At 42.9% G+C, this 14,201-nt stretch overlaps 1 protein-coding gene and 1 long non-coding RNA gene across 2 annotated transcripts in view; one reads left to right on the forward strand and one right to left on the reverse strand.

Moving 5' to 3' along the window:
- The window catches only part of LOC147015622 (uncharacterized), a 246,816-nt gene that overhangs the window by 217,440 nt on the left and 15,175 nt on the right, over positions 1 to 14,201 (forward strand). The window lies entirely within an intron of this gene.
- LOC147015625 (uncharacterized) overlaps positions 1 to 14,201 on the reverse strand; it is a 49,962-nt gene that overhangs the window by 726 nt on the left and 35,035 nt on the right. The window contains exon 2 of the long non-coding RNA XR_015050386.1: positions 6,215 to 6,319. This is a non-coding gene — a long non-coding RNA (uncharacterized LOC147015625). The remainder of the gene's footprint in view (positions 1 to 6,214; positions 6,320 to 14,201) is intronic.

Raw genomic sequence — 14,201 nt, forward strand, 5'->3', positions numbered from 1 at the left:
GGTGTAAGGGGGGGGGGAAATGGACAAATGGGACAATGACTTGGATCAGGACTACAAAGTAAGAGGTCTTCAGCAGGTACTGCATAAAAGTTTACAACGCGGGTGTATCAATGCTCGTATCCCTCAATAAGCATCATATAAAATATGAAGTACTGCACTAAAAAAGAAAAAGCTGAGTATTTTATATATTTTTTAAAATTGTAAAATACAACTAAACCTTTGGTTGGAACTTGGAAGTAATGAGGTTTGGAAAAAGACGAGGATACAGATAAAAGTCAATATAGCAGTTGAAGGACACGAGAAGAGATGAGGGAAGTAATGATAGGTCTATAGTCTAGACACTGAGATTGAGCAAGGAAATAAAAATCCTCAAGAGACCAGGAGTCGACACAATGGGACCATGTGGAATGGTCTTATTTGGTTCCACCCTGTTTTCAACCTCAGAAGCAACATGTCATCAATTTAGGTCAAACAGAAACACCGTTGTTGGTAACGAGAAAGTGAAAGAAATTAAGGAATGAAATCGAAAAACTGTAATGAGAATATGATTGGATGTATATGGAGGGATGAAGGGTCCATACATACCAAGGACACGCACAGGTGTCGCCCCGCTCCCTTCCCTCCCGATACATGTGCACAGAGAGAGAAAATGGTGCAAGGCCATTAAGGAGTTTGAACGCGCACTCTCTCTTGGTTGCTATAAATCTGTTGTTTTTACAAACGGGACCATAAAGTCTCCGAAATGCACGTGGGGTCACGTCGGGGTGTCCCGGGTCTGCATCATTAAACAGCCGGTTTGACTTGAGTTTATAATCTTCCTGCACCACATATACCTGGACTGGAGCAGGAAGAATGTCCCTGCAATTATATGTTTGGAGAGTTTAAGAAAGAATGTCTTACCCTCCACATTCTTACTCTCCACTATGAGGAACAGTTGAACTGGGAGACAGGATTTGATACATTAGGAAGGAGGTGATTGCAAGGGGATCTGATCGAGATGTTCCAGATCATGAAGGGTATGGACAGGATAGCTGTAGAGGAGTTTTTCAGCAGAGTGGACAGTGTTAAGACCAGGGGTCCGAGCTTCAGGGGAAAGAGGATGAGGGTCAGGACAATTTTAAGGCAGGGGCCTTTCAATCGGAGAGTGGTTGTAACGCCTGGAATTGGAATGGTTTCCCAGGAGAGGTAGTAGCAGAGGAGGGGGTGGGTAAGTTTGAATGTACATTAGATGGGTACCTGCATGCATTGGAGATGGAGGGTATGGGGATATTGGCTTGTGTGGATGGTCAGTCACTTGTATGTGGATGGGTATGATGATACTGGGGGTGGTGCAGAGCAGGCATGATGGACCTAATGGCCTCCTCTTGCACCAAATTGTTCCTTGTGTATCGTGGTGGTGGTTCCACCTTTTTAAAAGAGAGCAACTATGTAATATATATATATATATATATATATATATATATATATATATATATATATATACATATATATATATATATACATATATATATATATATATATATATATATATATATATATATATATATATATATATATATATATACATATACATACATGTACACATATATTGTTGCAGTTCAAGGAACTGCATGCCTCCAATGCAATAGTAACCATCATACAGTGGTCCCTCGACAGTTATTCCATTAATATACATGTAGTTAGTCCCTTCCCTCTTGTCTAGTGGGTCAAATGGGATGTGCGTTGCGGGGATCTCATAGCTAGGTTTGCTTACACCACGAAACTTCATTTCTACTCTTCTTTTCTGCTTATTCCTAAGTAAATCTGAATTTGGGTACTTGCGTAGGCCAGCAGGCAATGTGCTCGGACACCCGATTGGCATAGCGCGGCAGAGCGCAGAGCTCCCGTCCTCAAGCGATCCCTCAACCTAGCTTTTGTGGCAAGTCATAGAGTATGCTTGGAAGCTCGAGATGATTGGCTCGAGCTTCCAATGATCTGGGATGAGATTGCTGGTTGCATTGAAAAGGCATACGAAGGAATATCTCTTAAAGAGGCTGCACGGATGTTGTTTTTCACAACACAGAAGCAAATGACCCAATATCGGTGAGAGCGTGGCTAGTGGCTTGGTGCCAATAACTACATCATCAGAGGCCGATAATAGAAAAACAACAAACACGTCACGTTTTACAGGACACAAGTGTGCAAGATACTGCGGCGCGTTCTCTCCAACCCATTTCTGGATTTAAATATATCAGCATCTTCTTTTCCCTCTATTTCTCCATCGAATTATTATATCTGATCATTCCCCTCAATTCCTGATACAGATCGGGGTTGGTCCCACACATGATAGCAAAATCGGGCAATCACGAGCGCTAACCACGTGCTTAATGGCGGCCCTGTGCGCTCTGTTCGGGGCATGCTCGATAGCAGGCGGACCTGTGCTTAGCTCGTGACACCTTATTATCGTACAGAGCAGGGCACGAATGGCACATATCTTGTTCTCGTCTGTGCATGGGTTTACCCAAACACCTTACCGTCGGTCCTCGCCGGCGGCCGCGGATGTTCTCCACGGATGGTGGACGTCTCCTCGCCTCTCCGCCCAGTGAAGCCATGATCGGGTAGAGGCGTGATGTGCAGTGTGGATTGCTCGGGCCGCGTGGTGCATCACAGAGCAGGCATTGATCAGCAATAATTGGGGGTGCCCAGGCAGGCATGCGGGACCGACATCACTCTCAGCCGGTTGTCGGGGCACGGCCCAGGAGTTCGTGCATGTTGTTCGTGCCCAGGAATTCATGTTGCGGAGTTCGGTGTGGGGTGATTCATATCATGCCGTGGGGTCGGAGCGAAACAATTCCACAGCTTGGAGTCATCTTGCTGGAAATGGAGTGGTGCTGCTTCCGGCAATCATGGCCAGGCCTTGCGGGGCCAGCGCCAACCAGAGCATCCGATTTGGGTGAGAATGCATCACTTTGGGGTGCCCCCCCCACCCAGCACCGCGGGGTTTATAAAAGGCGGATTGCGAAGCTGTCCTCTCTCTCTCTCACATGCTGGATCTCGACTCTGCCTTCGACTCCCATCGCCTGTGACTCCGCCTTCTTCACCCGCCCTTCTGTCATCATCTGTGACTCCACCTCCACTTCTCCACCCATACGTCGCTGAATCCACCCACCCACGTGGTCCCGTCTACCACAAGCCTACTCGCTCTCGACTCTGCCTTCTCGACCCAAGTCCCTCCCATCACGCCCGATGGTTGCGTCTCATTCTCTGGACCGACGCTAGCTGAACAAAGTGCCACGAAGCAAGAAACGGCGTGCTAGCTGTCAGGGAGGTATCTCCCAATGCATCATCCCCCCAAAATGTATTGGTGGCACGATCGGGCAATCATGCAAGGTATTCAGAGACTGTGAGCCTCGTCTCCTCTCATCCTTTTTCTCTTCATTAACTCCCTTTCATCGGGTTGTGTGTGTGTGTGTGTGTGTGTGTGTGTGTGTGTGTGTGTGTGTGTGTGTGTGTGTGTGTGTGTGTGTGTGTGTGTGTGTGTGTCCTGGTGCCTGTCCTCGTAAGTTAAGATTGCAGAAGATTATTATTATTTCGGGTTAAGTCTGCTCTGTGTTTGCTTTCGTAAGTTGCTTGTACATTGTCGCACATCACGCTTCTTTCTATCCCTACATTACACATGCCAATAAAACGATTCACTGTACCACATAACTTTCCTCGCCTGCTTGTAAACAAATTATTATTAGAAATGTTCCCAGCTTGTTTTCGTCTTTTCTTTCAATGATCCAGCATGGTCCGAATCCTAGCTTAGCCAGGGCTGTATTCCCAATGATCCATTCCTTTTAGCCGGTACGTCCTTGGCAGTGTCACTCGGCTGCATCCGATCTGGTAAAGTGATCCGGTTCGGACAAGGCATACCGAGGGCATGTTCCCCGGTAATTAAATCACGTGACTAATTAGGTAACCCAGTTAACCCACAGAGGGGAGGACCCTAGGTCACGCGGTCGAGTTATTGGCGTTCAAGGTCGGTTAGTGACCCACTGCGTCACTGAATTATCCGTGTGCGACAATGTACAATTATGAGATAGCTCCCCCCCCCCCCCTGAGTGGTCCTCTCACCCGACCCCAGTCCGCAACAATATATATATATATATATATATATATATATATGTATATATGTATATATATACATGTATATATCTATAAGATCCACCCACATCTCCTACCTGTGAGTGGAAGGAATAGCCAATCAGCTCTCTTTTTTTTATTGACTGCTTTTGATGTTTGCACACGGTACATGCTTGGGAGCCTCATTGGTATGCATTGCTGTCTGCACAATCATTGATGATTTGCCAATTAACGATGAAACCGGTCCAGTAGCTGAGGGGGTGTGTTGCATTGGGATTCTCATGTGTGTACTATGTGTGAATGTCTTTATAGTTGTTGAAGAACTCTCGGAAGGGTTCGAAACAACATTCGCACATACCTTGTGTTGGTCTTTTGGGGTTGCTTTATGCAGCTTCTTTGGCTCGAGGAGTGAGGGAGGGGTTAATTGTTTATACATACAGTACATATATATATATATATATATATATCATATATTTACATATATATATATATATGTATAAAATGACTTTTTACTTTTGTATACAACATGTCCTGGGGGCGCAGTTTTGTCCTGGGGGCGCAGTTTTGTCCTGGGGGCGCAGTTTTGTCCTGGGGGCGCAGTTGTGCTGCTGATGTAGTTCCCCCTTTAGGTTTGAGCAGGTATTTGTAATTTGTTCAGGATGCCGATGATTGCTCACCTTCTCTTTGCGGACACCGGGGGAACTTTAACATCCACCGACTAATACCAGCATACGGGATGCCCAGTTTAACATCCACCCGAGAGACGGCACACATCTTGATACCTCGCCCTGTCCTTCGAAGCTCCAGGATGGCAGTTTTTATATAAGGAGTTGAAAACGCCGCTGCGAGACAACGGATCTGTTTCAACGAACGTGGAATTTGTATATTTTACACTCGAGCTTAAATTAAGCCAAGACAACATCGCCGCAGTACAAGAATAAACCATGTACGATATACGTTTCGTGCTGAGCATCGCTGTCTGCAATGTGCTGGGAGCGTGTAATACTGTCCTCATGCACGGTTACACACAGAGAGCGCAATCAGGATGCCCTACAGGGTTTTCTCTTCCCCACAAAACAAGCCCATTGCAAACACTGATGTTTGTTGCAACCGGTTCCATATGGGAGCCAAATTGCCAGCAACAGGACAACTTAATTATTGTATCGTAAAGATTGGGCAATAAGTCTGCGACGGAGAGAGAGAGAGAGAGTGCGCGCCTTACCACCACGACGTGCAAGGCGAGCGGAGCATTGCTGGTTTGCTTGTAACTCATCGCAATGTTTGCATCCCGCTCATGTAAGAATTTCTTCAAGCTAATATAATGAAACTCGATTGCAATTATTGTTACGACACTGATTAAAGGCGTTTAAATATACCCACGACTGATGTCCACTAAAATACAGAGTAGATGATGACTCCTGATTCGAGTTACCCAAACCCTGGTAGGTCTTTCGTGGCTGGAGTCCCGCAATAGATAATTCACATGCTCCCATGACGGTGAGTGGTGGACAGTCCACCAAACTATTTGTCGATGGTGGAGGCAGATGGAGGGCATCGATATTCGAGGCAATAACTCAGAGTCACGAACTCTTGTCGCCAGCATGGTGAAGGTCAGAGTTTGTACGTTGAGCTTTTGCTTAATTGTTACCCCTGGGATGCAAGCATGGTGGTGGCAACAAAAGGCAGTACATCTCGTCTGGATATCTTTTGTTGAAGATGGTAATTACTTGGTGGTGGACATGTAACCTGCAATTTTTCTGTACATTGTCAAGGTGATGAAGTTGCCATTTATTTTCTCAAGGTGCCATTTTCCTCTGAGTAGAACCACTTATGCTACGCGACGTCACCCCAAAATAGCTATATCAATTTTTTAATACAACTTTCATCTGAAATCGACTGAAACTTTTTGCAGGCATCTTCTACAGACGAACTGACATGTCTGGCACTGTGTAGTGCAGGTGGCATTGCGTCATGTCAAGACCTGAAACCCTGATTACATTCCCAGGAAACCCCTCCTGTGTATGCACATTCAACATATAATTATGCTATTATTACAGTTTACAGTTTGGGAGGTAAAATGCAGCAATGCAGCAAGTAACTTCATAGTCACCTTGTACATGATTTCCTGTACACTTCTCCTGGCTGTGTGCGCTTAAAGCTTCCGAGATCATTTTTCAATGTGGTCTTCGTTAACAACTTCGCAGTCTCTGACAATCTGTAACACAGTATTTCTGAGGTCACAATGTGTTTATGAAATTGCACATCATAGTTTGACACTTTGCAAATAATAAATAAATAGTTGCCATCTTTCCCATCAACATCACTTGGTGCAGCTGATAATTTATCGATGACGTTTTCTTTTAAGTTAAATTTCCAAATGCATGAAACTTGTTTTCATGCAACAGGGGATGCTCTTTGATGAACGGCTCAAACAATCCTAAGTAAATCCCATTCTGCGGAATCCACTTCACAGCAAAGGACTCCAACAACAACAACAACAATATATATATATATATATATATATATATATATATATATATATATATATATATATATATATATATATATATATATATATATATATATATATATATATCAAGACCTAATCACGTCAATTACACGTAATTGGAGGGAATAACCAATCAGCTCTCAACTAATCAGTTACCCCAGGTGGCAAGGATTTCTATAAATTAACCCCCATGCTCTTTCAACCAGAGAAAGCTGCCGAAAGGAACCAAGAAAAGTAACACAAGGTAAAGCCTCTGCTGTTTCAAAGCCTTCCTAGGTTCCTCTACAGTTAAGCTGCTGCTGCACAGGACACGATGGTTTTGATGCGTCAAAGATCCCTTCCAATGCTCATCCTTTTGTACCAAGACGGTTATTCCATAGTTTGTTAATTGTAGATGTAGCTCGAAGAGCCTGCCTTTGTGGAACTTTCATCAGTATACTCCCTTACTTGAGGGATAGTGGAACTTCACGGGCTTCCACCATCACGTCCCTTTATCACATTAAACACTGTAGCTGTTATTATTCCTGGTAGTGTTCCGGCGATAACCCACGACCCTTTGGTAAATACAATTTCTGCACTTTTCTTTCGCCAACCATTTTCTGACCCTTAAAATAATTTCCCAAGCATATCAGATCATAGCCGTGCAACTTTCTTACGTCTGTCTCCAGCGGCAGACAAGACAAGTTTGCATGATCTACCATGAGCCATCCTCGAAACAACAATGAAACAAGCAGTCATAGACTGGTACTTACGAAATCGTCAACTTGACCTCTGACCTTGTCTAATAAAAGCTGTCTCTGGAGAAGGTAGCGACGCAAACCAGAAGTTTCTACGATGATTCTGTACCAAACCATCAAATATCGTAACGTCGACCGAAGCAAAAATCTCCATTTCTCCACCCAATTGTTTAATATTATTTTATCAAAGTCACAAAACCGCAATATTCGGCCATCCACCAACAATTTTTACATAATCCGACGGCTTAGTGAGTCAGGCATGCGACGATAACCTTTATTGGGATAAAAAATGACTTTTAAACACCATCTTTATTGAAAACACCGTCAGCATGCACATTTAAAACCTTTACGTGATCAACGACGCCTCTGCTCGAGCGCGCTGCACCACGTGACGAGCCGTGACGCGGCGAGTTAAATATTTTTTAAACAATCTTAAAAAGTCTCCAAAACATCCCATTTTTACCAGAATTTCGTCAACCCAGTGTTAAGCATCCTAAGTGATCGCAAAAACCGAAGACAAAATTAAAATCGAAGTTAAAACGAACTCGTTACGTCGACCGAAGCAAAAATATTCCATTTCTCCACATGAATTTACGGAATTATGTTTGACCTCACTGTGACCTTGACCTTTGACCGATTTTGACCAAAATCGAATCAGCGCTAGCCATCACCCTCCTGAATCACATGGTGTAATTTGACATTGGTAGCTTCTTCCATTCTCGAGTTATCGTGCCTACACACAAACACACAAACACACACAAACAAACAAACACACAAACAGAGGACGGAAGTCATCAATATACTTACAAAATCTTTAGATTTCGTAAGTAACAAAAACAAGCAACACAGCACACCTTCATACCCTGAAAAGGGACGTCATTTGTCAAAGTTCATCATTATGTTGGGAAGACACTTGGGGAGGAGGGCAAGAAAGAAAGAGGTGAGACCATTATTACTCATGATCAGATGGGCCACGACAAAGTCCAAACTCAAACGTCCTCTGATGTATGCCAAACGTGATACAGTGACAGATAATTTTGCTGCCCTTTACCATATGTTTGCAATCACGGGTCTGCGGCATATTAGTAGCCAAACCAGTGCCACATACCTGGAGTCTCCGGCTACGGCAAGGGGCAGACAGACAGTCGACAATAACGGCGTGTTTTCGTCTGTGTGTGGAGGATGCTGGAATGCTTGCTATGGGTTTGTGGTAATTACAAAGACCGCTTCGCCCCAGGCCACTATTAGCCCAATTTCAGTGTGCACATAAGGCTAGGCAGGTCAGGGTAGCACTCAGCTCGGCCCGAAAAGGCTACAGTGAGGCAAGAATATAGAACTTATCTAATCGATGCAAAACAGAAACGAGGTCGTGTGAAATGATTTGTTGTTATATTTGTTAAGAAGTACTTGAATTGTCCGAGTTGAATACGAGGTGGAAAACGTCATTTCCACCCAAACATTCTCCTTGAGAGGTCCGTGTTTTTGGTCGAGCTTGCAACAACATTCTTTCAGAGGAAGGTAAACCTTGTCACAGCAACTAAGCTGCAAGAAGTGCCTTTAGTGTGATGTTGTTATTTGTACGTGTATTACCGAATAAATCACGTGTCAAAACATTTAGAATGGGGGCAAACGTCGTTCATTTTGGTGGTGGGTCAAAGTTTGGCAACTTTGTGGAAACTTTTACGAGCACACTTTAACTTCTAAACCAGCGGTTACGAAAGTCCCCGATTTTGTGTTGTTTAACCTTCGTGTGTTGGCAAACGATTGGTCAAACTTATTAACTTGACTTGTTCTATAATCTATTCTGCTGATTCTGATGTACTTTACTCGGTTACGAAGCGTCGGTGTTGCCGAAACAATTTCTTGGCAAAAGTTATACTGGGTGATTTATCATTGCCTTCCGAGCAGTAGTTACAGTATGAATTTGGAATTTGTTCTTGTTGCTGGCGATTGCTTGCTTACTGATCATGAAGGACACCATGGGATCTTTAACGTCCACCTACTAATGTCGGTAGACGGGGCGCCCAGTTTAACGCCCATCTGATGGATGGACACACACATTGATAAATCACCCTGCATGTGAAACAATGGGGTGACAGTTTGCAACTGGATTCAAATCTTGGCTAGACAGCATAGAGACAAGTGTGAAAACTTCTTCTAAGGCCAAGGCCATCCTACCATCCCTCTATAATCAATATCATGAGCCAATCTCTCATTTTTCTGTTTGTAGCTCACCTGGAACATAGTATTCGGGGGGAGCTAATGGGATGGCGCGTCGTCTGTCCGTCCATCCACAAATACTATAAACTTCTCCTCTGGAACTACACATACAATATCGATGAAACTTCACCATAACTTTCATCAGCTGTGATGCACCGAAGATTGTTCATGGCGTTAAATAAATCTGGATCTCAGGGAATCCATGGGCAGATTGCCTCCAAAAGAGGCATTTGCTTTCTTCTCAGAAACTACACAAACAACTCCGTGAAAATTTGACCACCACGTTCATCACTCCTGTTGTACCAAAGTTTGTTTTCAACATTAAAAAAATTGGAGTCTAAGGGATTCTATGTGGGGGTTACCCCCAAAATATGTATTTGCTTTCTTCTCTGAAATGACACGCAGAATTCTGATGAAACTTGGCCACGACCTTGATCACCTGTGATGTACCAAAGTTTGTTCACGGCATTAAAAAAAAAAATCCATATTTTATTTTACTTTCTTCTCGTTACATATTTTGTGGGTCAATGATGCCGACCATTGGTTCGCTGGTTATCTTGTCCAGCTGCTACCAGGTGAACACCAAGGAGTATTGCCTGTATGTTTTTTTTAACATTGAAAATATTATTTGGCCTTTAGCTATCGCTTGTTTTTGTTTTGATGACAATGTTGTATCACCATCAAGCATACCTTTAATCAGTCACATACTCCACCAGTGGCCTGCCAGACAGCGAGCTGTCGATGCGGAGCTGAATGCCACCTTCTGTAATGCTGGGGATGATTTTGTATCTGCCTTGATGTTTTCTCATCATCTGTTTGTTTACTAACAAATCTCTGTTGAGCTTCTCTATTTTGTGCTCAAAGTGCATTTAAATTTGTCACAGACAAACTTGCTTTTCTTCTTTCCTTATTCTCTCCATTTCTTCTTAATCGTGCTTCTTTTTGCTCTATCTCAAGAAGTCGCCTTTTTTGCATTGGAAATGGAGCTTCTGATTAATTTTGTCTTTCTCTGGATACATCGTCCGAAGAAAGAAAAGATCGATTTTTTTTTTATCTGAAAAAGGCTTTAAAATTACATCTAATTTTGTTTAATGATGAAATGATTTTTTAAAATTTAGATTGAATGTCACAGTTGCCAATGATGGGACGAACAACACTAACAATCATACTGGCACGGCGTATTACCGTCCATGTCGCGATAAAAAAAACCTAGTGCGATATGGCTCAATAAAAAGAATGGCACAATAAAAAGTAGTACGATTATCATTTGGGTTGGATGACATGAAAAATTGAGCAAATCATGCATGCCAGGAACTCATCTATTCGCAATGTTCTCCAACATGCAAGTTAAACTTTTGATGAAACAGTCAATTTAGTTTAACTCTTCTACGAGCCTCGATAGTGTATACAAAAAAAGTACGAATGGATTCGGGGATTATGGTCAATTGTCAACATATAACATGTACAGTATTATAATAGATCGACTGATATGCAGTAAGTACATTTAAGAGTAAAGAAGGGGAGATTTTGGAGAGTAGTAAGGTAGGGGTCTTTCACTCAGAGAGGAGCAAATGCATGGAACCATCTCCCTGGAAATGTCCTGGCAGAAGAAACAGGAGATACTGTAGGTATAACCTGGGATCCTACTTAGGACCAGTAGGAAGCTTAGGTAAGGATGAGTGATTGTATACATGTAAGATGATTGTAACGTCTGTGAGAAAGACTCATCAAAAAGTTAATGTGCTGGCAGTGTTTGGTATTCCTCACCCAGCAGCCCTCTTCATCCCTCTTCCTCCCTCTTCCTCTCCCAAAACACCATTATATACCTTATTCTTCTTCTCATTATTTTGTATGCAGCACATGGCTGTAGGTAGCATAACTTGCTGTGGATGCAGCTGTGCCATTTATGTAATGCTCCCTGTCCGTTAGAGCAGGAATTTGTAATCTCTTCAGGGCGTCACCGATAGCTCACCGACTCTAAGCGAAGGCACCGTGGGATCTTTAACGTCAACCAACTACTTCTGTCAGATGGGATGCCCAGTTTAACATCCATCCAAAGGAGGACGCACACATTGATGAATCACCGGGCCTGCGAAACACAGGGATAAAGGTTTATAGCTGGGTCGAGATTCCAACCCAGGTAAGATAGCTTAGAGGTGGAGTGTGCATACCTGTAGGCTATACTGTCCATGTGTCTGCCCTATTGTTAGACTCCACATTTCTCTCTCACCCTCACTCCTCCCCTTGCAAATTTAACTAAACTTGCAAACCCACTATATCTGGGAGCTATACACATGTTGTCAATACCCACTCCCTCAAGCAGAAATCAGTGGTTAAACCACTTGCACTATTCCGCACGTACAGGCGAAAATTGCAAGTCGTTCATCATCCTCATGGGGGCGGGGGAAAAGGGGGACGGGGCTGGTGGAATTTTGGGCGTATGACCTGACCCTGGGTACCGCAAGGCCCAAGCATTTACGAAAAATTTGATGGAGATCATCCAAGGTGTTTTCAATTCTAAAAGGTTCAGACCTAAATACTGTGCATACATGAAGTGAAACACGGAAAAAAGATCTTTCAGAACACATGATTATTGTGGTGCCACAGTCGTTGTGGCTGTCATTGTTGTTTGTGTGCTCTTTCCTTGTACTTCTATATATTTTTCTATTTCTTCAAAGAAGTATTACCATGTATAATTTTGTGTGCTCCTACCATGTCCTTCGAAATGGTTCCTGTTGTCATAGAATAAAGTGTATCATTGGAACCACTGCAATAAGGTCACAACTCTTCTCCTTCTCCTTCTCCTTCTCTCCTTCTCCTCCAATCGCTGAAAGACGATCTTTTAAAACATGCATGTTTATGGTTAATTAAATGTACACAACTGTGTTCCAAGTAAATAGATTGTTAGCTTTCCGTTGGTACCAATTTCATTTTTCGACAATGGCAGGAACTGAGACATTAAAGTTTGAGGTCCTGCTTCTTCTTCATATGACTGACGGATGGACACATCTCCTTTTAGTGATACTAACACCATTCCATCCAGGAGTGAGGAAATGGTGTCAATACTCGCTTCCTCCGGCAGGGGTCAGTGGTTAAACCACTTACGCTATTCTGACCCTGAGTACCCCGAGCATGTATGCAAAATTTGGTGGAGATGAGCCGAGCAGTTTTCGATTCTATAATTATCAGACATACAGATAATTGTGTTATTTTATGTAGTATGAGAGGAAGTAGACAGGTAGATTGAATGAATGTGATGTTAATAAAGTGCATCGGCCAAATGTCCTCTTCCGATGTTCAAGTTCCTTGTAAGTAAACCGAAATCGAATTGAATGTGGGAGTAACTAGGATTTATCTGTTGCAAAATGGGATTTACTATTGGGTGGCATGGGAGTACCTCCAACTCTATGAGAGGACAAATGGAGTAACAATGATTCCTTGATGAGAGAGCGGCAGTAATTATGACTGAGTGCAGCAGGGACTTGGAAGGAGCAGATATTAAGTTTTATTTTTAAATCTCTCTTTGTTTTAATGATATGTTATTCAATTAAATAATATTTATGAGGAAGGATTGAAAAAAATCCTTTTTTTTGTAAATACTCGAACCCGACTACGTATTCACGGCTACAGCTTCTTAAAAGGAATACATTTAATGAAAATATGCAAATATTTACAAAAGGGCAATAATTCAACAGGTTATGATAATAATAATAATTAAATAATAAATCCTAAAGTCGAGGTTCCTCCTCACACAGACTCAAATACAGACAAAGGGAACACAAAATAAAAAGAAAACCCTCCATTCGAGTATTCTTGTACTTAGCATGGCTCAGAGCAGGTCCTTGTGGAACCTGGAATCGAGGCGCTCCTATTCGCATGTGCAGATGCGCACAAAATGGTGCTTCTCTCATAGCGGGACAAACGCACGCCAGGCAATCCGCGAACGGCACTCCACACCAAGGCTCAGAGCCCCATTGTAATGGCTTTGTGTGCTCCGATCGTCCTCACCGACCCAACTAAGAGCCAAAGGCCAGTGTCTTGCTTCACCACGCGAGCCAAATCGCCTCAACACAAATTCAATGGTCGTGTCGTCCTCCTCGGTGTGCGCTCACCCTCTGCTCTCGCCTCTCCCAACAATGCACCTCGTGCCTCCGCTCTGATCACAGCTCTCCAAAAATGCGCAAGCCCAGAACTCCCACCTCTGATTCTCTTCCGAATCAACTCCGCCTCGTGCGTTCCTCACACTGACCTCATACGTGCGCTCTGCCGATCTCTCGTCCTATTCAGTATGATGCTCCACCACGCCCTCTCAAAATGCACCACTCAACCTCTCTCTCGATCACGCCGATATATCTTCTGCCTCTGGGGCATGGCCTGCTCGCACAAATCCTCCTGAACATCACTGTTGAAGTATGTGTCCATATATATATATATATATATATATATATATATATATATATATATATATATATATATATATATATATATATATATATATATATATATATATATATATATATTTCCACAGTGATGTCTCAAAGATTGTAACAGATGTGGTCTATACTCTCAAATTGGCGGCCAAAAGGTTAGTCCTGTACGTATGTACAGGTAGCTTTGCTTGATAACTATTT

Source organism: Eptatretus burgeri, chromosome 12 (genome assembly GCF_056783735.1).
Source record: "Eptatretus burgeri isolate ZD-2024b chromosome 12, Ebu_testis_v1, whole genome shotgun sequence".
NCBI lineage: Eukaryota > Metazoa > Chordata > Myxini > Myxiniformes > Myxinidae > Eptatretus > Eptatretus burgeri.